Here is a 27,690-nt window from a genome sequence, read left to right as displayed (position 1 = left end):
GCTTGTATGGGCCAAGGCCTGTCTGTTTACACCTGCCATTATCTCCAGTCCCTCCTGGAGGTGTAGGGAGTTGGTTGGTGCTTCGCACAGTTCTGCTGTCTGGTTCAGGGAAGTATTTAATTCGTTTTTTTTAATTTATTCACTAGCTCTCAATTAACGGTGTATATCTGGAGGATATTTGTTTTAGGTCTTTTTTATCCCTGTTTTCCCCCTCCCTTCTCCCTTTTTTCCCCTTGGGAGCTCCCTATTGTGTGTACAATATATCCAAATTGTATAAATAATTGTAAATATATGTAAATATATATATTTTTATATAACCCCGTTTTGTTCAGGTTTCTTTCATTTTTTCTGGGGTTTGCTATTTTTTTCCTCGCTTGAAAGAGCGGGGGAGGAGGGGACAGCTTGGATTTGGTAAGAAAGCCAGGACAAACTGATACAAAAAGAAAATCAGGAAAAAAAGGGAGAATAATAGGGAAGTTTCTATTTATACAAGGAAAGAATCTTCAAAGTCTGAGAGAAGGGAGCATTTGGTACTGTACTAAGATGTTTACCTGAAAACAGGAAGGAAAAAGGTATCAATACATTGAACAATCAAAGAGAGAAATGTCATAACAATTTCAAAATTGATAAGTAAGCTAAAATTAAATAATCATAAATGAGAGAATATTTAAATGATTTGTTAAGTAGTTCACAAAGGGCATGAATGTGACAAAAGTAGACCAATTTGGGGATACAGAGAATTACAGAAAGATTAGATATAGGATACAAGTCACATAAAATTACCAGGAATAGATACAATTAAATTCGCTGCAGAATAATGTCAGCACATTTTCGTTTGCATTTTGATACTTTTTGCATATTTACACAGATTGAATACAAATATATACACCTGTATATAGATATATAAATATATGCATACACATAAAATATAATATGCACTGTCATATGCACGTAGAGACATGGAATTTTTAAAAATGAATGTCAGTCATGTACTTGGTAGTGTATAAACAGTTCTCCTAGCTTTTGGCAAAAGCCATGAATCTGAGGATAGAACTCATCTATAATTTCCATAGCAAGCCCATATTTTCTAGTAATAGAATTCTTCTAAATATCATCATACATTCTAAAAATACTTTCTCCTTCCCTTGCACATAAAATTCTTCAAAAGGTAGTACTTGAAATGTTTACATTTATTTGAGAATATTTTTAATACTCTACACTGGTGAGGCCTGAGCTTGAATATTGTGTGCAGTTTTGGTAAACACAGTATGGGAAAAATATTAAGCTCTTAGAGACCATTCAAAGGAGGGAAATGAAGATGGTGAAGGGGAAGATGTATAAGGAGTGTCTGAGGTCACTTGGTCTGTTCAGCCTGGAGAAGAGGAGACTGAGTGGAGACATCATCGCAGTCTGCAACTTCCTTATGAGGGGAAGAGAGGGTGCAGACATTGATATCTTCTCTCTGTGGACCAGTGATAGGATGTGAGGGAATGGCATAAAGCTCTGTTGGGGAAGGTTAGGTTGAATATTAGAAAAAGGTTCTTCACCCACACGGGTGGTTAGGCACTGGAATGGGCTCCCCAGCACCAAGTCTGACAGAGTGCAAGAAGTGCTTGGACAATTCTCTCAGGGACATGGTGTGACTCTTGGGGATAGTCCTGTGCAGGGCTCGACGATCCATGTGGGTCCCTTCCAACAACGCATTCTGTGATTCTGTGACTGTGTGAATTGTCACAAGGTCCCTATTATATATTCTCACTGCATTTCTACACTATTTTATAAGTATAACAGAAATACTTTTCTAAGACCATATACCTATCGTTTCTACTAGATCACTTTTTTTTTTTTAATTATTCACTCTGTATTAAACTACATTAGCTTAAAAGTGTTTTGGTGATGTACCCCAAGGAACAAACATCTCCAAAGTGAGTATTAAAATATACAGTATGCATATGAAACTGTAGCAAGGAATTTTTGTCCTATTTTTACATGACAGCAAGCTACAGATTTTAAAGTGAAAATCCGAAGTGAAGCAGGATTGCATGCAGGCATTGGGCCAAAATTGAACTGTGAAAATTTAAACTCTTGTGTAGGCTGCACGATTACTTTCTTGTCTTGATGGTGTGATTTTCGGACTTGATCTTTCTCCTCACTGTTTACACAATCTTTATTTCAAGGTACAATAAATTTATTAAGACAGTATTTGCTCTAAAGTTCTTATAATTCTAAAGGATTTCTCGTCTTAATAAAATACCACATAGTGATATTGATTTGCTGAAAGTTCAGATTTACCTTTGCCTTTTTATGATTTTGTCATGTTTTGTTTTAACATTCTCTTCCCCTCAATTCTGGGAGATATGTTTTCAGGTCAACTGTCAGTCACATGCAGGTCATCACCAGAAAACATAAATAAAACTGCAAACACAATGATTTTGCTAGAAACCTGAAAATCTAGACAAATTTCACAGTATTAACAGGAAGTAATTACATCTTGTATTGTGAGATCTTTGCATAAAAATTGGTGTTCTGGTGACTATTTATGTCCTGAACACCTAGAATTCCACTGAAGCTAATTATTAAGAAAGAGCAGTGATTAAGGGATGTGAGTATAAACATAGGCTTGCATTCCTTATTTTTCCTTTCTATTATAATGACTAACTCTGCATTTGTTAGTCCTAAGTATAGTCTTTCTCGTTTAACTGCATATGTAGATGTATGTAGGTCAAAAGCTGTGCAATCAACCCAAAAGTTAACATCTTTTTTGAATATACTGCTTAAACAAACAAAATTAGCACAAAAGAATTATTTAGTGTAGCATATATTTAAAACAAGCTCAGTAATTGCTAAAACAGTTAATTAGAAAAAAAATCAATTGCATTCACTAGGATACTCTATAAACCAGTTGCATCATTTAGTGTGTATGAAATAGTAACTGTTAGCAGAAATTCTTACTAATAAAGATATCACATGCAGAATTCATTTCAGTCTCACATGGATTTCCAGCAGGTAATATCTATGGCCATGTAGATTTACTTTTTCTCTGACAGCAGTACATAATTTAGCTTTGAGATGATCTTTTGTCTGTCTGGTACATCTTCAGATCTGAAGCTTGACCTGCCCCTTACCCCCCATCATCACCTTTTATGTCAGCCAGAATCCTGGTTTTTGGAAAAACTGCTTTAAAAAAAAAAAAAAAAAGGAGTGGGGAAACTGGCTTCGGGTTTTTTGGTTTGGTTACTTTTTGGGCTTTTGGTTTTGGTGTGTTTTTTTTTCAGCAAGAAGTACTAGTTGTCTTTAAAGATTTTTTTTAAGCAACTTATTTGTTTGGGTTCTTGGACATGACCTCATTAGGCATCAAACTGTTTCTTTATTTTATTGCTAATAAGCTTAATTGAAGCACAGTGGGGCAGTACTGTGTGCAAACTAAAGACAACATTGTTTCTGCATCTCAATGGCAAGTACAAAGACTTTCAAGGCAAATAGCAGAAACCTGTATTCATTCTTGCACAACAGAATGTGAGTATTCATGGCAGGTGCAGCCATTTTTCAATATATTATTGAAGAGAAACCCCACAGGCAAAGAATATATTCCTAGCTAGCTGAATACAGAGATCTTAGAGTGATAGGTGCTACAAAAAGTGTTACGTCTGATAATCTGAACAAGCCAGGACTCTTATAGAGAAAATAATTACCAAATGTTCATGAATAGTTATTTCCTATTACAGTGCCCAGTTGCAGTGTAGGCACTTAAGGCTATTCGTTGTTTATTGAACATCTTCAGAACAAAGGAACCTTCACTGAATAGCAGGCTTTTTCTGATTGCCTAGGAGGGCTTACTCTTTTCATTCGTGCAATCCATCTCCTTAGTAGTTTTTTCAGAAACAAAAGGCTCAGTTGGAATTGGAGCCACTCCCTACAGTGTTAGAAATTATAAGTGCAGACTTAAACCCATGTGCATAATACTTTTAATTTATTTTCATAGTTCACATGCCCTTCTGTCATATGCTGATTCCCCAGTTCAAAAGCTGACTGAACGTGGCCACATTCGCAAAGAGATTGAGGCACCAAAGATAGTAACTTTTCATGATTTTCATAAAAATCTGCAACTGAGAGTCCTCAAGAACAGAAAATTAATGACTGCTGTATTTGCTGACAGTATGATTTCCAAATTGCAATACAAATGTAATGGCCATCGATGCTGCTTGAGCGGCCTGTCAGATAATCAGCTGTATGTTGCCACAGCGCATGTTGCCACTTGCTCAGAGGGCAGTGAGAGGGCACAAGAAGAAACTGAGATCTTTGCAAGAAGATGGTGAATCAAAGAATACGCTCATTGGAAGGAATATCAGGGAAAGGGAGAGTTATAAAGAGTAAGGTAAAAGACTGGACCTACCATGATAAGGACACCCAAGGTACCTCAGAAGACAGTTCTGTACAACCCAATCTTCTTGATTGAAGTTGACTGAAAAACATTTTTCAAAAATTCTGAAGAAAATTTTATTAATAAATTCCACAAGAAAGAAGAGAATTTTAAAAATTTAATCTCATTTTTCACTCTTAGGCACTGTGCAATGATATGCCCATGCTTCCAAAAGCGTGTAAGATTCAGAAACTATCAAGAAAAAACTATGGGACAGTTTTCAGCTTTCCATATAAATTTTGCTTTTTATTGGAGGTCTTTTGCTTTTTCCTTCTCCTTGAGATATTTAGATTGACAAATTGACTAACAAAGATATACAAGTCTAGCAGAGCGATGCCTAAGTGATAATAGATTGGTTTATTAAGAAAAGAAGCTCAACACAAGGAGAGATAGACAATATCTTTCAGTAAAGTCTTCAGCAAATAAAATAAATCAGCAAATCTATTCCTGCAAGAGGAATCAGCTATATCAGAGTTACAACTGTTTCATGACACAGAGTACCCAGTGAACTCACTGCCTGTGAAGTCACAAATGGAAGGCATCAGTCAACCAAAGCAAAATAAAATCAGTGGAGTATGTTAAGATGATGAATACCACTAGGAAACTTTACTGTTAAGTGAAATTCAACAAAAATGTCCTGCCAAGAGCCTCTATTTTGAGAAGGTCTGTTGTGGTGTAAAATTGAATAATGATTGAAAAAAAATATCTTCAGACATTTTAAAACTTCCGTTTTAAAACTTCCCATTTCTCATGGATGAGGTTGTCAGTTTCCCCCACTTACAATACCCTATGTTAGTCAGTTTAGCTTTCATTACACTGATGAAGTCAGCTGAAGAGACCCACTCTTGTATGCAAATACCCCACACCGTCAGTGAAGGTATAAACAGGAGGGAAAAGAGTGACCTCTACCTCCAGCTTAATTATCTATAGATGTGGCAGGAGGAGGAGAGAGCAGTGCACAAATGACTCATCTGGAATGTGACTGCTCTTCTGTTCCTGTGACATGGTCTACAGTTCTCTATGAGATGGATTTTTTTCAAGGATGGAATTTTTCAGTTGTGCCTGATCTGATGTGATTTATAAGTTACGGTATGGCTCCAGTCCTGCTAACCTTCTGTCAGGCTCCTCATGATGCAACTCAGGAGACTTCCCACTGCAATACTACAAAGTCACCAGATGGTAGAGGTTGTTTTAGTTCAGACACAAAGGCATGGTGCTTCTTGGGAACAGAACCAGTTTACATGAAGCAATAAATGAGTAAATGTTCTTCCTAGACTTGGGAGTGTGGAGGTGTCTATAAGCAAATTCAGGTCAACTCCAAAAGTAGTTTCACTTTGTAAAGATTGTTATATTACCTAAGATACTACCTCAGAGAAAAGAGACTTGACTCTAATAACTATTGTGCTAATAAAACAAAATTAGTTGTGTTGTTCTACAGATGTGTTTGAATGACACCCCTGACCCCACCAAGATAAGCTCTAGCACACCCACAAAACAATGTTTGACTTGCCTACAAAAGGTAATTTCATTATACATATAATCATCTCTAGTATTTCATGTTGACAGTCTGGTATGATGCAGCTGGAAGTCTTACATATCAAAAATAAGGGAAAGAAATGAAGATATTCCAAGATGAAACAAAACAAGATTATCAAGATTTTTTTTACCTATGATTACTTATACGCTGTAGTTTTCATACTGTCATCCATGATAGATACAGTTAATTTTTGCTGTTTTGTATTTATATTGCATGTTGTCATTTCTATCATTAATCATAAACATAATCGTCATAGAGACAGAAATGTCTTTTCCCAGACATTTAATTCTAAAACATAATTATCCAGACTTCCTGCTGCTAATGGCATAGAATTCTAATTACTTCAAAATGAAGCCATTATTCATAAACTTCAGGCTTGTAACACACATGTTTACAGTAGATGGAAATTAGTATAGAATTCATCACTGTGGAGGAGCTCTTATTTGCCTCAGGTTTATTTAACTACTCTGTTTCTTAGTACTGTTTTTGTCCTATCCCATTAAGGAATAGATAATGTACTCAACTTCCTGTTTACACAGAAAGATATGAGCAGAAATCCTCCTTCACTGACAATGGGCACTCAAATTTTCTGCCTGTAAATAAACTACAGCTATGCGTTTCTGTTGTAGGAAGGCCCTTGAAGTTAGTAACGGCAGTAATTTAATTAGCAGCCACTAGTTCTGAGTCAGATAATTCTCACAGTGGATAATGTACAATGAAAATGGAAAATATATATGGTAATAAAAACTTAGATTAGTAAGGTTGAAAGGGAAAAATGTTGATTTGAGTAATTTTCCCAAATTTTCAAAGATAAATTGTAAAAGAATTGTGCTGCATACATGGTTTGTTTTCATAAAACAATGCTCAAATTTGGAAAGCAAATACAATGTGAAAATTATATTATATTGCTCTAGGCAACCTTTCTTTATCACATTCATAATTCTTGAAATCTTATTATTCTTTTCTAAGACTGTGTCCAAAAGAAGGTTACCTGTGACAGAACTCAGTTCAGAAAAAAAGAAATTAGCATTGGTTAAAGAAATGTGAAGCAAAAAGAATACAAAATATAAAGCAGTTCCAAGGAACATATATGAAAAGACAGTAAAACCGAGAAGCTTCTTTTTTGGTTTTGAAGACTGAGATTTTGTTCTAGTTCCTGGAAAATCCTACTGACATATCTTAGACTCACTTGTTTTCCTTGGTCTTAATATGCACCAAAGATTTAAAATACAGATATTATTCCATTTGCATACATCATTTCTTTATTAAGCATTTGTTTATGGAAGAAAACACTTAGAGAGGAAAGCACCAAGAATAAGATAAAAATGAATGGATTAAAAAAAGAAAAAAAAAACATGGAAGAGAACTTAATTGTGGAAAAAGTCAAGTTTCAAAGAAACTAGTAAAACAGAAGAACAGGGAAATTGCAGTTCTCTGTGTTTTGGAATCTAAGCTTCACACTAAAAACATTTTCTGAGAAAGTAGACTATCGTAACTTATTGCAAATATGTTTATAGATTAAGTTTTATACTACTGTAAAGATGTTAAATATTTTTAAGACATGTACGTCTCCATTTACAGGAAAGTAGCTTAATTAACAGTGACCTTATACTGCATATATAAGAATTATCTGTACTCAGTTTTACCATTCATCTTATGAAGAAAAAAAAGATTGATAAATTACTAAATAACTGAATTTCTACCTGAATGTAGAAGAGTGGAAGACAAGTGGAAATATCTTATTTCTAGATAAATCTTAGGTTAAAAGGGGGGGGGAAACCCAAAATAACCAAAAATAAACCTTGTACACTGGATGGAAAATAACAGCCCAATATCTTCTGGTGTTTTCTAAGATTCTATTGAAAAGAAAAATATAAAAAACAATAACATTTTCTATTAGAAGCTCTGTCAAGAATTAATATTTTTGCTCCTTTTATTATTAAAATATTCTCAAACAAGAGTCTTACTTGAATACCATGGCTCTGTATTAAAATTTATTCCCTTTCATGACCTCATAAGCATAGGTATGTATCTTATTGCATTAACATCAGCAGTATTTTGAATAGTCAGAACATAAGAATTAATTTCTGTAGAATTTTATGTGTTTAATGGACTAAAAGGATTCTTCTGTGTTTGGAGACTTTCATGAGTAAAAACTTCAACTATATTTTGTTTTAAAGCATTGTGTTCTACCTACTATATTTTATAATATTGTGGAGGGTGGGGGTTTGGTTGGTTGGTTGGTTTTTTCTTGGTACTATACCAAGGAAGAGAGGAGAAACAGAAGGCAGGCTCCTTACACAGTCTATTTGATGGCTGGTTGCTTAACTAGAGCACACATGTAAAGCTGAGGTTCAAAAAAACCTGATAAGAAGAGGGAAACAAGGTAAAATAGGTAGGTACTTCCAGGGCATGGCTGAACCCATTTTAACAAAGCTAACTAACGCAGAAGGGAAAAATCACCTTCCAAAAGTGCCGATCTAAGTGTTGAGAAAGTCTAGTTGACTTAATTAGACACTTAGTTTAAAACGTCAAGATGAACATCACATTCTCTGTCAATATGAAATGTGAACTACCCATAGCTACCAAAGTACCAGAACTTCTCAATTAATGCCAGACACCTGAGCTGAATCTCAAAGAACCTAAGATCTGTGAATTATTTCTTCATGGAGCAAAGTCAGAAGTCAAATTTAATTCTTAAAATTTGAAAATAAAAGATTGAGTTTCGTTAAGTGTAGTGTGCTTGAAAAATGACTAATTGTACACATCGGAATATGAGCTCATTCAATCTTTTTCTTTGCTGTGAACTAATTGTATCTGACATACTTTATAGGTTTATGGGTTTATATTAGACATATATTAATAATAGGCTTATACTAGTGCTGATTTTATCTTATTTTTCCTTCTATCTTCACATTCTTAACTTACTTATCATTGTGAAAGATTACTATTTCAACTGAATAGTAACATAAGTGACTAAAAGATGTTGACTAGTCACACACTGATATAAATGAAGAACAATGGTTAAATAACAAACAAAAAGCAGAGAAGGTAGATATGGGATCTTCATTTTGTATATTATTTTTGTGCCTCCCCTGTATTTTCTGCAGAACTTGACAGGCTGCTACTCAATAAATTGTGGGGAATTTATTGTTCCAAAACATTTGTGTTTGCTTTTCATTTTCACATCTAACCAGGAATTCCGCTGCTACACACACTGCATTCACACAACATTGCAAAGGAAGCTGAAAACTTAGTGATTAGGTTAGCTCCCACCTCCCCTGAAATTCATGTGCAGATTGATTCAGGGGAATTGACTTAGATATATTACATTAATGCCAATTTTTATTTGATTCCCATTACTGACATCTTGATAAATCATGGATTAAAGCAGGGGAAAAAATGTGTTAGTGTAGTGTACAACAGTTGAACCTTACCAGAATACGTAAACCCACAGCTATACACTATTATAACGAGGAAGCACCACCTCTTTCCCAAAATTACTGTTATGGGAAAACTTAGCATATTTAAAAGTACTGGTTTAAAGCATTTTATAGAATTTGGAGAGCAAAACCTGGTTTGGAATGAGCTCTATTTGCAACACTTTCTGACATATTGCTGCAGTAGATTACACCTTCTAAGTTTTTCATTGTAAAATAGGAGACTTCTATAAACACAACAACATTGAGAGAAATTGTATGTCACTGAGATGTTTGCTCTAAGTGGTTTTATATTAAAGGTTTGAGTAGCCAGCCAGCTTTAAGAAGGCTTAGATAAATGGTACAGATAAAAAAAATACAAAATGTAACAGAGAAGAAGTCAATTTGAAAGTTTATGTTTGGACTAGGCCTGTAGCTTGGCATACATCTTGGGTTATGTTTGAACTTCAGGTTAGTTTAACTTATGTATGTGTTGGGTCTGGCTGGGACGGAGTTAACTTTCTCTATAACAGCCCTCATAGTGCTGTGCCTTTTATTTGTGGCTAGAATAGTGTTGATAACACATTTAGCAGCCACCCAAGGTCAATCCACCAAAATGTAAAAAGCTATTTGGAAAAGTACTTAACTTTTTATATCCTCACTTACATTTTTCAATAATTCTTTTGTTCACAGCTCAGATTTTAAAGCCAAGCACATGAGCATCTGTGGATTTTGGTTCAGTTTTGTTTTGTTTTTCTCTGAAGACTTGTATGTTCAGAGCTCAGAAATGGATCACAGCTTTCATTGAAAATATGACACAATCACAAGTTGATCATAAATGTAGTTGAGCTAACATTCTTACTTGAATATATAAATATGTTGGTAAGGAACACAGCTTTGAGATTTTTATTTCTTTTGCATAAATACTGTAAAATGTCACCTAAAGCCAGTCCATTCTGATTTCACGGCAGGGACAATAGAATTCTGTCTTTACATTCTTTTTTTTCAGACTGATTGATTTGAAAGCTATTTTTGCCATAAAACAAGATGTTAAATATGAAAATCCCATTAAAATTGATTTAGGTTTCCCTAGGTTTTACTTAGACAAACCATGTCTGAGGACAAGGGTCCAGGTTATGCTGGGTTGCTCGTCTTTCATCCTCCCCAGAGACTCCCTGCAGTGATATCTCTAGGGCTGGAAAAAAAAAGCCTGACTACTGTAGGGGTTGGGACTTAGGCAGGTGGGGAATACCAGGCTTTTAGCCATTTTAACTAAACTCTTTTCACTCTCCAGCCACAGAAGACTTCTGCCCCTCACTACGAGACACTGAGGTGCAGGAGTGTGTCCAGAGAAGGGCAACAAAGCTGGTGAAGAGTCTGGAGCACAAGTCTTATGAGGAGCCACTGAGGGAGCTGTTTATCCTGGAGAAAAGGAGACTCGAGAGACTTTCTCGCTCTCTACAACTGCCTGAAAGGAGGTTATAGCCAAGTGGAGGGTGGATCCCTTTTCCTAAGTAACAAATGACAAGATGAGAGAAAATGGCCTCAAGCTGTGCTAGGGAAGGTTTAGATTAAATATTCAGAAAAATTTCTTCGTGGGAAGAGTTGCCAAGAATCAGAACAGACTGCCCACGGAAGTGGTGGAGTCACCATCCCTGGAGGTATTTAAAAGTTGTTCTGGTGTGACATGGTTTAGTTGTGGACTTGACAGTGCTAGATGTTTGGATTTAGTGATATTACAGATTTTTTCCAACCTAAATGATTTTATGATTCTTCTCCAGTGACCAGTTCAACAATCTTCACTTTCCCTTCAAAAGGAGAAGTGTATGAAAAAGTACTGTGTTCCATACTCTCTTTGGAAGTACACAATCAAAGCAGGCTATTTTTATTGTTTACCTATGGGTTTAATAGGAAAACAGACTCAGTCATTCAGACCTACTGCATAACAGCTAAATAAAATTTCATTCTTTGTGACTGATTTGTAGCTTCCATTTAAGTCTTTAAGATATATTCTTGGTTTCACCACAACATCCTGAACTTGGTTTGGCACTCGTCTCTCTACAAATTTTAGTAACTCCTGGTAGGATTCCTTCACTGTTTTATCTCTGACAATATTTTTCTTTAATCCATTGTTACAGCACTACTCATCTCTAACATATAGTTCTTAGTGCAACAGTCAAAGTTACATAAACTAAACATCCCAGAGCAGTTTGCCTCAAATCAACATTCTGAATGATGCTTATTACTATTGTCACCAAAATAATAATCTGAAAATGTGATTGGTAAATTGCAATTTAAACTTATGATTGAAATAAAACATTTCATACCACTTCAAATGGAATTATTTGATTTTAAGTTCTTGAAACAAATTTTCAAGATAATGAACAGCTAGACTAAGAAAAGGAGTAATAATAATAATAATAATAATAATAATAATAATAGTCAATCTGTGGCACATCACCCAATATGGACATAATCAGAGTGTTCAAACGCCATACTTAGTTTTGACTGTATTTCAAACCCTGTTGGAGTTTACAGATGTAGCAACTATTGTCTTATAAAGACATAGATAGTCACAGATGTGGGACTGGAATGTCTCACTGACAGTGTAAATGACATAACATCCATGCTACAAATTCATTTCTCACAGTCTGGCTCTCTTTTATTGAATATTTCAGCAGCCTGTGCTGAGTGAACTGGAAAATCACTGGAGATTGATAGCCCTCTCCCTCCTCTCAGAACAGAGCCTAGGATGAACAGGAGTTCAGAGAAGCATTGGAAGTTTGCTACTGGGTGAAAGAAGACTGCAACCATCTCCTTCAGATGAGCTTCTGAAAATATTTTTTCTGAGTCTTTCCCAGACAAAATTATTTTGTGAAAAATTCCTACTAAATGAACAACTTTAGGATTATAATAACTACATTTTTGGCTAAGAATTTTTTCACTATAAACATTCTCAAACACACTGTTGCACTCTGCACAGTCGCTATATACCTGACCCTAGACTTTCCTTTACTTTTCTTTTATACATAACTTTCACTCAGAAGATTTATGTCATTCTATTTAGTATTATCAGCAATAGATACCCTTCACACATATCATTAAATTTAATAGCAATTCTTATCTTTTCTTCTTCAGTAAACAAAGAGCTGAATTGGCAGTTCCCAAAGGCTGTGGGTTGTTGTTTTGGGGTTGTTTTTTTTTTCTTCAGTGTATTTGAAGGCACTTAAGAAGCATCTTAGCAGAAACCTTTGGTAGTATAGTATAGTATAAGCCTCATGCTCAAGTGACTTGAACAACTGCTCCTCTTAATATATGCCAGATTTATTAAATAAAAAATAAGATAAGAGTAAATTCTTCTTAATGCCTTTTATATTCTGAAGCATGGATGTTTTATGCAATTTTCCACAGTGCTTCTATTCTCAAATTTCATTGAAAACAACTTTCCATTTTCATGAGTTTGTGTCTTTTGACGCCTCTTAAAAAGGATTCAACCCCTGTATCTGAAAGGCCAAGATCATTCTCTCTGCTCCACTGGAGCTTTACTGTTTCATCCCAGTTGGGAATCAGCCCTCAGATTTGTAACCTGAATCAAATATGACATGATATGTGCATCCACAAACTTTTTTATATTTTTCGCACTAGGAAAAACACAGGTGTATTTAAAAAATCTGGACATACTACCCATGGGAGACCCAAATTAATGACTCTGCTTTACTTTTGTCAAGACAAAAGTAATTTTAAACTTTGGTAAAATTTTGTGTATAAGCAACGTTATACATGTGCATAAGCACACGCACACAGAAACATACATGAACAAACGTAGGGAAAGTGATTTCTGAAATATTCATATTCTTCCTAAAATAAAAAGGCTTCAGAGAACATTAATGTTCCTAACATGAATATGGAACTTAGATATTAAAATTCATGAGGACCTGTCAACTGAACTGATGCGAGCTCTATTTGCCAGAAATACATGATGACATTGCAAGCTGGCAAAGACGAAAGCAGCTCAAGAAAGCTCTTCTTGGTGCTATTGCATCCCCCTGAATGTCAAACAAGCTGTCTTTCACCAATCTGGAGCTACATATAGAGCGCAATTCTGTGCTGTTTGGTGAAGGTGTTCTCCTGAGCACAGGGGATGTGCCTCTTTCTTTACTTCCCAGACACCAGACGGCCTAGGTTTTGGAATGACAGTAGACTGCCAACCAAATTCTGTGTTTACTCGAACATACGTTGTCTTCTCTTCCAGATGACTTGCAGCGAAATTTAACAGGCATCATCCATATGTTCACTTTCATATTCCACACAATACTTGCATGGAGTATCAGCAGGTCCCTTTCAGAAAGCTTTAAATGTCTTCCCTAACAAGGGAGGCACTATGCAATATAAAAATTACCTGACAGAGTCATCATACTGCAAACAGGCTTTTGTCAGTCAGAGTAAGGATTCAATGTAAGGATCTATTCAAATATGGCTATCATGGTGAGCAATTTAAATTGTGGACCATTTAGAGTTTATGCCTTATTGGGGAAGTTTGTTTGAAAAAAGTTTAAAGTCTACATCTTTGTTACTAAGAAAATTCTTTAAAAAATCAATAAATTGTTCTTTTCTGCTGTAGCAAATACCGTACACAACATGATACATTAAGCTGGTATATCTGAATTCACAGATGGTAAAGATGCTGGACTAGAAAACATGGAATGTTTTTAATATAAGTTTCATTAAGTTAAAGGATTACCTCTCTCATCCAGAGATTTTACCATTTTATTGTTATGCAGTGAACCACACTGAAATTACTTTTTCAAAGACCTCAAGTTATTTCAAAAATTTCTGGGTAATTTTTTTCACTGAATACCAAGCGAATGCTTAAATAAACCATTCTTTGAACAAGTCATTCTGAGGCAGAAATCAGAATCATATTTTTTCCCTCCTTCTGTCTCTTCTAAGTATTCAGCTACACTGAGAATTTCAGATAGCTCATCTGATAGCATCAGCAGCCTGGGTTAGTAGTTTTTCTTTTCCCTCGTAGGCAGTGATCACAGGTAAATTTTATGGCCCATGGAACAGAGTTCTAGAGAACCTCCCCATGCTGAAAAAGTCACTGAAACCTTCAATAAAGCCCTCTCAATGCAGGAGAGAATTCTGAATATAAAAGGGATATTTTTAAAGGGCCATAATAGTGAAAAAAAACCAAGGAATGAATAACTGATGAGATGAATGGTTGGGACTGAGGGATGGATCCCCTTCTTTGTCATCTCCTGGGAAAATGGTTAGTCATATCAGATAATTTTTAGTGTTTCCAGCTCCCTTTTGACACAAATCTACATCTCAATGAATTGTCACTGAATTTTTCCACCTTATCTGTGAAAAGTTCGAAATTCCTTTTGAAACAAATTATTTCTGACCTATAAATAGCAGTAGTGGAAAAAGAATTTTACTCGAGAAAGTCACTTATCCCCTGGCACGTCATATATCATTCACATTTATGGAATAAGAGAGGAGGCCAATGTCCTCAGACTATTTTCATTCTTACCAGTTTAAACTTTGACATCTATAACTCTATTTTTGGAAAATATACATCTCAGTTCACAAAAAAAAAAAAATAAATAGTATAAGTAAGCAAAGTCCTTTCCTTGAAGAAAATTTTCATGTGGACAATGACATTCCATAAGAGAATCATCTTTCAGGTTGTGTTGCGAATGAGGTAGGCCATATTTGCACACTGAAAATCAACACACAAAACAATAAACAGCTGAATGGATTGCTTTGCCCTTGCCTAAAAGAACATAAATAAATAAATATACTTAATATTGCAAAGTTCGCTTTGGTTTTTATTCTGTGGCATTTGCAGACATAGGGAGGACTGACATGTCATGGACAAAGATGCCATAAAAAGATAGTAGTGACATTAAAGTGTTTGCAGTTTGTATTGCAGACAACATAGAATGAATATGATCAGCAAAGAGTGATGGAAAGGACAAGCAGGGAAGACAAGTGGAATGACACCACACCACTCATACACTGCTTTGTCACCTCCAGGTCATTTGGATAAACACAGATATAAACACGTGACACCACTCCCATTAAAACATTTAGCTTATCTATTTCCAGTTCTTGTGTTCATAGATCTAATTTTCTGTCATTACTTATTTTTTTCTATCTACAAATACCAAATACCACAACAGCACACCAAGTGTATCCATGTTCCCCTATGCATAAGTTATCCAATATAGGTCCTCAGCACTTTCAGGCACTTTCTTCTAAAATCTTTTGGAGTCAGAATATACTCCTCTATTCAAATCTGTTTCACTGCTTGCTAGGATAGTTATTTGGCTGTGAACTTCTACAGTCCAAAGTAAACTACCAGATACACCTTTGCAAGCCATTGGGTAGAAAGGAAGCCCTGAGATTCTTCATCAGAAGCATGAATACCAGAATCAACTTCTCAAACTACCTTAATTTTTTTTTTTTAACAGAAGAGGAAGCAGAGTAGGATAAAAATACAGTAAAATGCTTACTTTTCCAACCCAAAAATTTAGTCTGCTTATTAGATTTCCTCCACAAACAGAAGGTGAAAAACAAACAAACAAACAAAAAAATGAAGCCTGCTATGCAGAGCAACTCAAGGCAGAAAACTAAGCTGAATGTGGTGCTCCTCCAGACAGGCTGTCTTAAGTTACGGTATGTAAATATCCACTTTTTCCTAGAAAAAAACCCAATTTTATCCCAGTGCTCTGTGTCAGAAAACAATTAATTAACTATAAGAGGGAGAAAGTGTGAGAAGAAAAATAGGAATACAATAGTCTGACTAACCACAGGTTACTGTGTCACGTTTTGATATATTCAGGTTGAATATATCAATATTATCAATATATAAATGCCCATATGCGTCCCTAAATGTAGACATGGAAATTTAGGTATGTATACAGATATGTATTTGATTCAGAGATACAAAGTAATTTATTCTGTATTTGTAAAATAAATCCAAGACAATTTTGTAACATGAGTATTTATCTGCAAGGCTCTTTCATGCACTAGTACCTGAGAGCTACATGTACAACCATGGGACCTTGTGTCCAGCTGTGGGCCTTTAAGTATTTGAAAATTAGGTTTCACAGTTTAATTTAAAATTTCACAAATATGGAAACTTTGTCTAAAGTAGCAGAACTTATAGTTCGTATTTTGCAGATGAATAAAGAAACAGCAGAAGGTGTTCTCTTTCAGGTCAATTTCTTGCAAAGGAGTGTTTCTGCCCCAGTAGTTTTTCTCATAAAATCCACTGACATGGCATCTTGAAAACATGCTACCTCTGCACATTTACCTGGATTATTTAGCTGCTAGATGTTTCACTCTTTAACAGGGTTTTCAAGCAGAGAAAAAAATTATCTAAAAGTTCCAAGTAATATGCTTCTGGGTCTTCCTTATGACCTAGAAAGTCATCTGAACTTCCTTTCATGAAGAAGTGGTCTTTCAATGTCATTCCACTGAAAGTCATCACTCTGCACTGGAGAAAAATCTTGATTGTCATGTTATAAATGTGCAACTTTCATGATTTAACCCCAGCTGCAAATAATTCCAAACAGCTGCTCACTAATTCCCCTTGTGGTGGGATGGGTGAGGGAATTGGGACAGTAAAACTGAGAAAACTTGTGAGTTGAGGCAAAGACAGTTTAATAGGTAAAGCAGAAGCTGTGCACACAAGCAAAGCAAAACAGGGAACTCATTCAGCACTTCCCATTGGCAGGTAGGTGTTCAGCCATCCATAGGAAAGCAGGGCTCCATCCATAATGTCTTCTTGAGAAGACAAAATCCATAATTCTGAACATCCCCCTCTTCCTCCTTATTCCACCATCTCTATATGCTGAGCATGACAACATATGGTATGGAATAACCCTGTGGTCAGCTGGGGTTGAATGTCCTCTCTGTGTCCCCTCTCGCCTTCTTGTGCCTCCCCAATCCTCTCATCGGTGGAGTGGGGTGAGAGTCAGAAAATTCTTTGACTCTATGGAATCACTGCTCAGCAGTGATGAAAACAACCGTGATGTTTCTAGCACAAATATGAAACATAGCTTCACACCAGATGGTATGAAGAAAATTAGCTCTACCTCAACCAAAACTAACACAGTAACCAAGTTAGTCAGCTATTAATTGAGCTTTTCTATAAAAGCTATGTAATTGGAAGTACATTGCAGTGCTTGTGTTCATGCAGATATATGCAAACTATTACTCTGGTTTTTCAGGAACAGAGAAATGTGTTACTGTGCAGAAAGAAAATTCATATCCTTCTGAAAAGGGAAACAGCTATTAAATTTAGCAAACATTAATATTACTATTAAAATTACTTTCACTAATAACATTGCATTTCCCACTGATCTGATCCAAACTGACTTCTATTATGTTAAGTGTTATAGAATTCAAAATCATAATTCAAAATTGTCTCAGCACTAAGAGTTTACCACATAAAATGTACTGTAATCCTTTCTCAGAGTTGCTGCCTTTTTAACTAAATCTCTTAAAACAGTTCACATCTGAAGAAAAGTATCTGCATTTTCTGGAAGAAAATATATGTTCCTCTAGCAAAATTCATCTTGCTATGGAAACTGTAGTTCAGCAGGCAAGTCTGGGTACACATACTATGACTGTGACCCACTTACTACTAAATGACTGGGCACTGACACTCCATTAGTGAATTCTGCAGTGATCCGGATGCATGCTGGTTTTAACACCAGCCAGAAATTAAACTCCAAACAAGCCACTCCCCTTTCCCCCTTCCCTTCCGGTAAGGGAGGGACAAAAGCAGAGATTATGGGTTGAGGTAGCAATTTACTGAAAGCACAAAGCAAGGGAATAAGACACTCACAACAACAACAGCAATATTAACAGCAAAAGTTTACAAAAAGAAGAGGTGTTTTCCAACAAAAGCAACATGTTGGCTGTTCCTGTGCACCACCCATGCGGTTGTCGGGAACAAAGGCAAGATGCTGGGGAGCTCCTGCAGCTAAGTTTTCCTGCCTTTCAGCCCCAAACCTTTGAGAAACAATGATAAACAAACTGCACGCCTCTGCTCTCCATATTGCCATGTTCCTCAAATTGTCCCAGAGGCACAGGGTGGGGGTAGGGAAATGGACAGTGGTGCAGAGGACAGTGTCCACAAGTCTGATACTGATGCCCTCTCGCTGGAGAGTGAGAGGCAAAAATGACACACTTCCAATTGGGCACCCAGCTTTTCCTCCCAAAACCACACCCCCCAGTGATGATACAGGTGGTATAGAACAATACCCTGGTCACACCAGGACATTCACCCCTTATTCTATACCATCTATGTCATGCCCAGACCTTGCACTTTCCAACTATATACATATACATATATATCCATATACATGTATACACATATAACTATACACAAGAACAGATATTATTTCAGTAGTCACTGGCCATTCCCTACAAGATGTCTGTTGAAGTCATTTAGTCCATGACTGTTGTATCTGGAGCACACATTCATTGTGTACGACAAGTCCACATTCATTATCCATGGTAGTTATGACATACAGTGGTACGGTCATTCAGAAACCAATATTCCACATGCAAGTCAATGTTACAGTCTGTTCTCACCCAAAATCAAACCCCCTTGAGGTACACATCATCTTTCCCCATACCTCTGCATTGCCCACCAAGTACACCCATGTCCTTAAGCAAAAACAATTCCATGGATGGGTTTACCTTTGCTTGAGGCAGGAGTTATCCAAACTGTATCCCCTTAACACATTCTTCATATGCACCACATACCCTCATATGCACCATGTACCCTTCTATGGTACATGGAGGTTTAGATTGCCAAGGGCCGTCTTAACTGTTAGAGCCTCCAGTGTTAACTAACCAAGATCCCAATGTTTGAAGGTCCCACTAACCATTGTTTTCAATGTGGTTTTTAACTGTCCATTGTACTATTCAACTTTCCCAGAGGATGGTGCATGATAGAGAATGTGATATATCCACTCTATAATAGCATGCTCTCTAGCCCAGGTGTCTATGAGGCTATTTTTGAAATGGGTCCTGCTGTCTGACTCAGTTCTTTCTGGGATGCCATGTCACCACAGGGCTTTCTTTTCAAGACTCAAGATGGTGTTATGGGCAGTGCTGTGAGGCACAGGGTATATCTCCAGCCATCCAGTGGTGGTTTCCACCATGTAAGCACACAACGCTTACCTTGGAGGGTTTGCGGCAGTGTGATGTAATCAACCTGTCAGGCCTCCCCATATTTATATTTCGGTCATCATGCCCCATACCACAGAGGCTTTATCCACTTGGCCTGCTTGAATGCAGTGCATGTTGAAACATGTATGCCTGCAATATGCTGGCAGACAGTGTCCATTTGTAGACATCTGGACCTGGGAAACATAAGAACTGTGTGTCTTCCTTGTTAACTCCATCTTGCAAAACCAGTGTTCAGACAATTAAATAGCAGATTTTTATACTTTGTGTGTGAGGTACAGAGTGGAAAAGAATTTAGAATAATAATTTCTATTTAGAATGATAGCAGCTTTAAGATTTCTTTATTTTGAATGGCTTTTAACCATCCGTATGAAAGAGCTCATGTGCTGGATGATGCAGATCTTCATAGGTCCTTCAGCTCAACCTGGTTGACTAAATATTTTCTACTCTATGTAAGAAGTTTGTGGAATCTGCTTTATAAAGTGTCAAGAATTGATAAATTATGTAGATCATTATCTACATATGACTGCCATTAAGTTTCAACATTTGCCAGTCATGGTCTGTTAAATATCATTGTTTGCATCAATCTTGTAATAAATAACTGTTGAATGAATGTTTGGCAAGCACATTAACCATTTAAATAATTATTGTATAATTCTTTTTACTGTGTTCCTAGAATTCACATTGCTATTGCTTGTTATTAAAATATTCTTCTTTTGTCATGAAAAATATCTCTCAGTTAAAGCAGAGCTATTATTTTCTTACAGAAATCTGATGTTATAAAAAAAAATCACATGCTGGTTTAGAAAAAAATGCAAATTAGTAGAGGTTCTGTAAAAGAGAGAGACTTTTTTAAAGAAAAACAAAAGAGAATTCATAATCCAAAATTGTTTGAATTTTGGTACAAATATTCTTCCTCACAATGTAAAATTTAATGTTGTAGATTTAGAATGTGAAAGCTGACAGTATTGTTTATCGGTCCCTTCAAATGACCCATCATTTCTTGTGATCATGAAACAATTCTCTCAAACTACCATTTTTAAACTAAATTAAACAAACCTGCTTTATTTTCATGAAAAGCTAATTCAGCACTAAGAGTATTTATTCTTCTAATTATAATTAATGTTGCTATGCCTTTAAATCTTCTGCAAAGAATTAGAAGAAATCCATTATTAGTTTTAAATAGTTTTCAGTATAACAAAATGCATGTTCAATTCAAATATATCCACCAACAATACATCCTTGTCATTATCGATGTTAAGAATGGATCCAGTAATCATATTGTTTTCATAGAGTAATGTAATGTTATAAAACAGATTTGATGTTTAGATTATCTTTTTTGTTCTGGAATCTAACAAAAATTAATCCCAAAAGTTTGAACAGAATCTTAGCAATATTTTAATTTTGCTATGAGAAAACAGAACAAATGCTTCCCAAACAAAAACATGACAATCAGAAAAAACATTGTTTATTTACTGAAACACCTGATGACAATTCAGTAACTCTTAGAAAATGTCTCCATCAAGAATTTCCATCATTGAATGATTAGGAGATGCTAGGGTCAAGAGGAAGCACAGGATGAAGGAATATATAAAAGATGTTGGTAAACCAAAGATATGGATATTTGAAAATTCTGTACTATCTTCCAGCTGTCTTGAAGTGAGATGGCAATCACAGTTATACTAACTTTAATGTTCTGGGTAGATCTTAATATGCTTTTCATGAACCCAGAAAAAAGAGAGATTTTAAGATGGTAAAAAGGAATGCTCATTTCAGACATGATAAAACCGACCCTGGCTGAGACAGAAAGCAGTCAGAAGGTAATAACAGCAGCAATTCACATTAAAGGGAAAGAGATTCTATGGTACTATGAGAGCAATGAAAGAAAACTGTGTAAAGAATGGTTATCAACATGTTAAATTTAAACACTGAAAGAGTACCAGTAATGAGGCTAAGAGATGTGTAGTAGTGTTTGTATCAATTTAGTGTCCTGAGGCTTTTCTTCTTTATAATGAACCTCTTCATTAGTAATTAGAATCATAAATTATCACAGAAATTGCAAATAATGGCTCATGTATTCTTAGGTAAAAAAAGAGATAATAAAACTACCCATATGAAATCTTAAGAAAACTCTGAGAACAAGAAAGTAAAGGTGAACAGATACTGAGAGTTAAGATGTCAATCTGTAGATGACATGCTGTTTTCCAGAGCTTTATCATGTAACAGTAATAAGAACTATATAAAATTAGTTCAGCAATGAGATCAGTTAACAAACATGTAATTTTAAACAGCAGCCAAATTTTCTAAAGGCTTTTATGTGGGCTCTTAAGCTAAGCAGTCACCATTTTTTGACATCCTCAGTAAGGATGTTGCAATCATCAAAATCCACATAGGATCTCCATTTTAAAAAAAAATGCTAACTAGTTTTTCTGCCTAAAAAGTGGCAAAATCCAGTAAGAAACTGCAAATGCAGTATGAAGAATACCTTTGCTGAATTTCTTTATACATTAAATATTCTAATAGCAGACACTAACAATGTCTTGACCTTGCATTATCCAAGTTAAGAATCATTTCACTACTGGGTTCATAACTGTTCACTGTGTTCACAGAGCAGCGTAACATAGGAGAACTAGCAATTAAAACCAGAGAAACTAATTAAAATGATCAAGTGGGATAAAATTAGAAAGAAGTTGGATGATACTAGAGCAAGACAAGATGTCACACACAAATCCACTCTGTTATTCTCTTCTGCAAAGAGAGCAAATATTGGGCTATTGCCTTATGATGTATACTAGGACATAAGCATGCACAAGAAAATAAAATAGTGAAAGGGAATTTAATAATCTGTTTGCTATTAAGCAGGAAAAACTGGCTTTTTAATAATATAGAATTATGGATGAGCCTCTGGTTCCCTATTCCTTTTCCTTCTATAAAATTCCTGCATATAAAAACATCACAAAGTGTGAGGTATTTTAATACACAAGAAACAAGCAAAAAGTGCATACATCATAATGGAAATTACAGGCAAATAAAGAGGACAAATGTAAATGGAGAATAAAAAACTATCTTATTAAAATTCTCAGAGTGAGTTTTTGTCTCAGACTAAGCATTAAGTCATGGCTCAAAAAGATCCAGCTAGCACTAAGACAGTGTATCCAATACTAATTATTGGAATAGGTATACAGAGAAAGATAGGAGAGGTATGGGACACCAATGTTCAATTTCAGAGATTTCAGAGCAAAATCTCCATCAGCACATCAGTCAAAATATTCTTCTCTCACGAAAAAAAATCTCCATCTTGGCAAAGTAAGTAGTGATTCCTGTTCACACAACCAGTTTACTACAGACTGAGCTAGAAACAGGATACTTCTGAAGTCGGGGAATAAAAAATTCCTTTCTTCTTCCTGGGAAGATAAGAATAGCTTTTCTAGGGCACTGACAAAACTATATTTTATGCCATAAATATATTCTTAGTAACAGGACAGTTTCAAGCGCAAAAGAATAAATACAGTCTCCTCCTCTCCTGGTGAATATGGTTCTTACCTTTGAGTCTAGGAAGTTTTATTGTACAAGTGGGAATAAAAAGACAGGGTGTGAGAAGAGAGGAACCAAATCCCGCTTTTTTCCACATATGCTTTCTACTAATTTCTTAAAATGGCACAGGTAACAATTATTCTGAACTCTTTCTCTCTATCGTAGCACAGGCACGTTCTGCTTAAGCATATGTACACAGTTTGGGCCTTACCAACCAAAAGCATCAGGGAGGTCAGTGGAAGGACTCCAAAGATGCCTCTCTGAAACATTCTCTAGTACCATCTCAGCAGGGTTTTTTGACATGTGCAAAAAGCCATGAGCAAAATAAGCATTTGTCTAGAGCAACTAATAATCAGAACAACAAAAATGAATCAGGAAAAAGCAGGTTTGCTGCTCTTTTGGCTGCTATTTCAATAGTGACTATCTTATGAAGTTGAGGAAGAGGAAAGAGCAAACAGAGGAGGCAGAGGATGACAGACTATGCTGAATTGGCAGAGGCATCTGCAGAGTATTGTAGTACACTGTATGGATTTGTTAATGCTTCACTGTGTGCTCTAGATATCTCTATATTCAGTTCCGCCACCCAGAAGTTCTGCTGTGCTTACCAAAAGGGCTATACTATCACTAAATGAAAACCTAAATGCTCTGAAAACTACACTGGAGACTGGGCTCTCTATCTGTGGTAATTTTGAAATTTACAGAGTTTTAGCATAGATTATTTCCAAATATATTTAGATATTAAGGTATCTCTCACTGCATTTTATTATTTCTAAATAAGTCTGAACAGCTGCCATTTTTTGTTAGTAAGACTCCACACCAGTAAAATATACAGGCTCCTCTCTCACACATGATAGTTTAAGTAGTTTCTGTGTGCATGATTTCTATATTTCTAGTGACAGAAGATAGAAAGGACTTGAATTTCAGATTTCAGTGGGATGTTCAGTAGAAGTAGCAATTAGGAAAAAGGGAACAGATCTCCTGCGAAACTGAGAAACTATGAACATGGGATCCCCATGATGGCAGCTCTTTTCCATGATTTAAACTCTCACAAGTCAAGCTTTTGTTTAGATGTACTTCCCTTTCCCTGCTGGGGAAGTAGCAGCTATGAATTTTAGGACACATACACAAAAAAGCACACACACAAGGACTTACTGGGAGTTCAATAGTAACACCTGACCATTTGTGGTTTTATTACACTGTAATTTATTTAAGGATGCACAGAAATAAGTCTGCCTAAGGATTACCAAAATGAAGTTTTTAAGTAATTAATTACTAATTAAAATTAATTTTAAAAAGGGAAGTAGTTTTTTTTCTGGGTAAGATATAAACACCTTAAAATACTTGAAAGAAAGGCAACTAAGGAAAACAGCTGTCATAGAGAAATAGTCATTAATAATATGTATTTCACATTTCATGGGAGTGTCACAATAGTTTTACTTCCTTACCAATAGTTTTCTTCATTCTTCACATAGTAGGCATGCACAGCAAAAAAGACAACACATTCAGATGAGCCTGAACTCGAACACTGAAATATAGTCCCAGAATTATTTCACCTATCTGTAATACCTCCATAGCAAGTGGAGATCCATCTTTACCATTTCTACTTTCTTCGCCAGATAGATGTTTACCTCATGTTCCTGAGCTTATGAAATGTGATGAGAATTAAATGCAAGCAAAGCCCAGATGGATTACTTTCCATCCAAACCCCAAAGGGGGAAAAAAATCCTTAAAAAAAAAACATGGGCCCACTTGTTGCAGAAATTTATTTTGTTCTACATTCCATTGCACTGCAAAGGTTTTTGGATCATTTTGTATTTGACTTTTTTTAACAACAGCATCCTTTAATCTGAAGGAATGTGTCCACAGTTTTACAAACCTTTTATATGTAAAATAAAGGAAGTAAAAAATAGCTGATATACAGTAGCTACGGTGTCTGTACTAAGTCTTGGCACTGTATTGTTGCTGCTAGAACCTTCATTAAATCTAATTCATTGACACTGCACATAAAAGCAATCTTTCCTCAAGAAGTAAGCCTGTAGAAAGCCTTTTGAAAAATCACTGTGCTGAAGGATAAAAAAAAAAAGGAGATGGAAGAGTTACACCTAAGCTAGAGTTAGAGCAAAATGCTTGTGAGAGATCCAAATGAATGGGCAAATTTCTGTGGGATCAGAGCATCAGAGAATATCCGGAACTGGAAGGGACACAGAAGGATCATCAAGTCCAACTCCTGGCCCTGCACAGGACAACCCTAAAATCTCACCATATGCCTCAGAGTATTGTCCAACAGAGTTAGCAAGCTTACTAGTGTTTAAGTATTAAAATGTCATTAAGGAATTAATGTAAAAATAATTGTTGACCTACTGTGCAGCAGCAAGTCAGCTGGAATGTAACAGAAAACAAAAACTAAGAGAATTTGAATCAGTTAGAAATTAGAAATAGCTATGTTTGTGCCTCACCCCTAAATTCCTCCCCCCCACAAAGTGAAAGCAATGAGTTCACCCTCTGCAAAGCACAGTTACTAGAAGTATGAAAAAGAAAGTCTTACAGATGCAGAGTGGAATTTAAATTGGAATGATGATATTTAATGTATTATCTGTGGTGCACCAAGACGAATGCCACAGAACAGTGACTTTCCAGGCTTGGGAATGTAATTAATCCTTAGAAGAAATTAAAAGTTCATTATCCCCTCCTCAAACAGCACATAGTACAGAGGCATCAACACTTTATTGCAGATGGACTAGTTGGTTTGGAAACCATAAAATTCTTTTGTATAGCAGCACAAAGCAACATGTTCTCTTTTAGAGCTTATTTTCATAGTAGGCAATAACAAAAATCAACTAGTGCTCCCCCTTGCAACATGCTGATTTTAGTCATTCATTACTTTGTCAAACTTCAATCGATTAGATGTAATTTTTGAAGCCATGTATCTCCCAATGTGGCTTTTGTGATGTTTTTGTTTTATTTCCCTTTCTGGATGAACTAGTGTTGTGCATTTTTTACTGATAGATCTGAGTTAATTTTGGTTTTAATTTATAATTTAAATGGTTTCAGCATTTAAAAAAATTAAAGAAAGATAACCTTATTTTCCTTTTGTAATGTAGAGGGGTTTTTTTCTTCCTGTGAGCTCCAGCATGATTGTACATTTGTGCACGGTCAGATTCAACCAGGGCCTTTTGCCACTCCTATGAAACAACTCCCCCCAAAGTCTGACATTTTAAGCTAAGTTATGCCTTTCAAAATATTTTGCATTGTACTTGCTTAGTAGAAGTTCTATCCTTCACATTTTCTGGTGGACACCAGGAGATAATAGTCATGAAATTCGCTCAGCAAGATGTAATTGCTAACTATTCTGGAAAGTCATGAGTCAGATGTTTCAAGAAGAGCACACAAAATGAGTCGGTAACTTGTACTGTGCCACTTCTGCCGAGGCCCTTGCGTAGAATCAATAGTGATTGATCTTACTGTGCTGTCATGAAAATACATTCTTTAATGTCTAAGAAACACCAAGGTATTCTGATGAAACCACAATTAGTCAACTCTGGGATAAATTAGTAATTCTATATTGAATGTATTTGAATCAACATGAGTAACTTTATGCTATGGAAATAAAATATATTGATTTCCCTCAATTGTTTCAAGGTCTCATTAAAAAAGCAGCATCTGTGTAAAACTCCTCTAATATGTATGCACGAGACAGCATATTAACATTTCAAAAGCCAAGTCTAAGTGTACCATCTTTTAACTTTTGAGGGGTTAACTTTGCACACTTAACAAACATCATGCTTTTTTATATCCAGACAGTGATACACAACAGTGATTCTCCAGATGTCAGAGAACAGCCTGTGTAAAGACGGATGGAGCTATTAGTATTGCATTCAGTAGACAGAGTGTGAAAAAAAGAACAAATTTATTGTATTCTTCTGCAAGAACAAACAAAAAAGTATCAGTGAGGCCTGGGAAGAAGAAACTATGCAGAGTGAGTGAAAATGTCCACTGTATTAAGGAGAGGTGGCCAATAATAAACGAACAAGCAAGCAAGTTATATACTATCTCTATCTGCTGCAAATAAACTTACACCAAAGGTTTTTCCAGATTATATTACAAGCCATCATATCCATTTCATGTATGAATCATCACGAATTCCTTCCTACCTTCAGCAATATGGGAGGAAGAAAGTTTCCGGAGACTATACACTTCAAAAATGAAAGAATCAGATCCATGACACCTGTGCAGTATAGCTCTGCATATTGGGGTCTGAAATTTTTTTCAGTGAGCAGTCCTTTTTATTGTAGTTTAATGGATTTTGAAAGCTTTGTGCCTGGAAAAGAGGAAAACTCCAGCTGCATATCTAAGCACTAGTGTTCCAGTCTCATATCTTCAACAGGCTTTTTAAACTTAAGCTATTATTGAGTAATTTTACTACCTTTTGACATTCAGAGGCAGTTTACAACTTTAAAAATAAACAAACCCCCTCCCCAAAAAAATCCCAAACAACAAACAAACAAACAAACAAAAAAACTACACACCAAACAAGCAAACAAAAAAAAAATCCCCTTTTCCTTTCT

General features: G+C 35.7%; 1 long non-coding RNA gene across 1 annotated transcript; it reads right to left on the bottom strand.

The window, feature by feature from the left end:
* Window positions 1-469: 469 nt before the first annotated feature.
* Window positions 470-4,575, bottom strand: LOC127473102 (uncharacterized). The gene is made up of 3 exons (XR_007905283.1): window positions 4,394-4,575; window positions 2,293-2,451; window positions 470-551 (listed from the first exon to the last, which is right to left on the bottom strand). It is a non-coding gene; the product is annotated as an uncharacterized LOC127473102 (long non-coding RNA).
* Between the last annotated feature and the right edge of the window lie 23,115 nt (window positions 4,576-27,690).

This window comes from Manacus candei, unplaced genomic scaffold, assembly GCF_025592945.1.
Source record: "Manacus candei isolate 608988 ecotype Guabito, Panama unplaced genomic scaffold, ASM2559294v1 h1tg000034l, whole genome shotgun sequence".
In the NCBI taxonomy this organism is placed as follows: domain Eukaryota; kingdom Metazoa; phylum Chordata; class Aves; order Passeriformes; family Pipridae; genus Manacus; species Manacus candei.
This window is presented reverse-complemented; position numbering and strand designations above follow the sequence as displayed.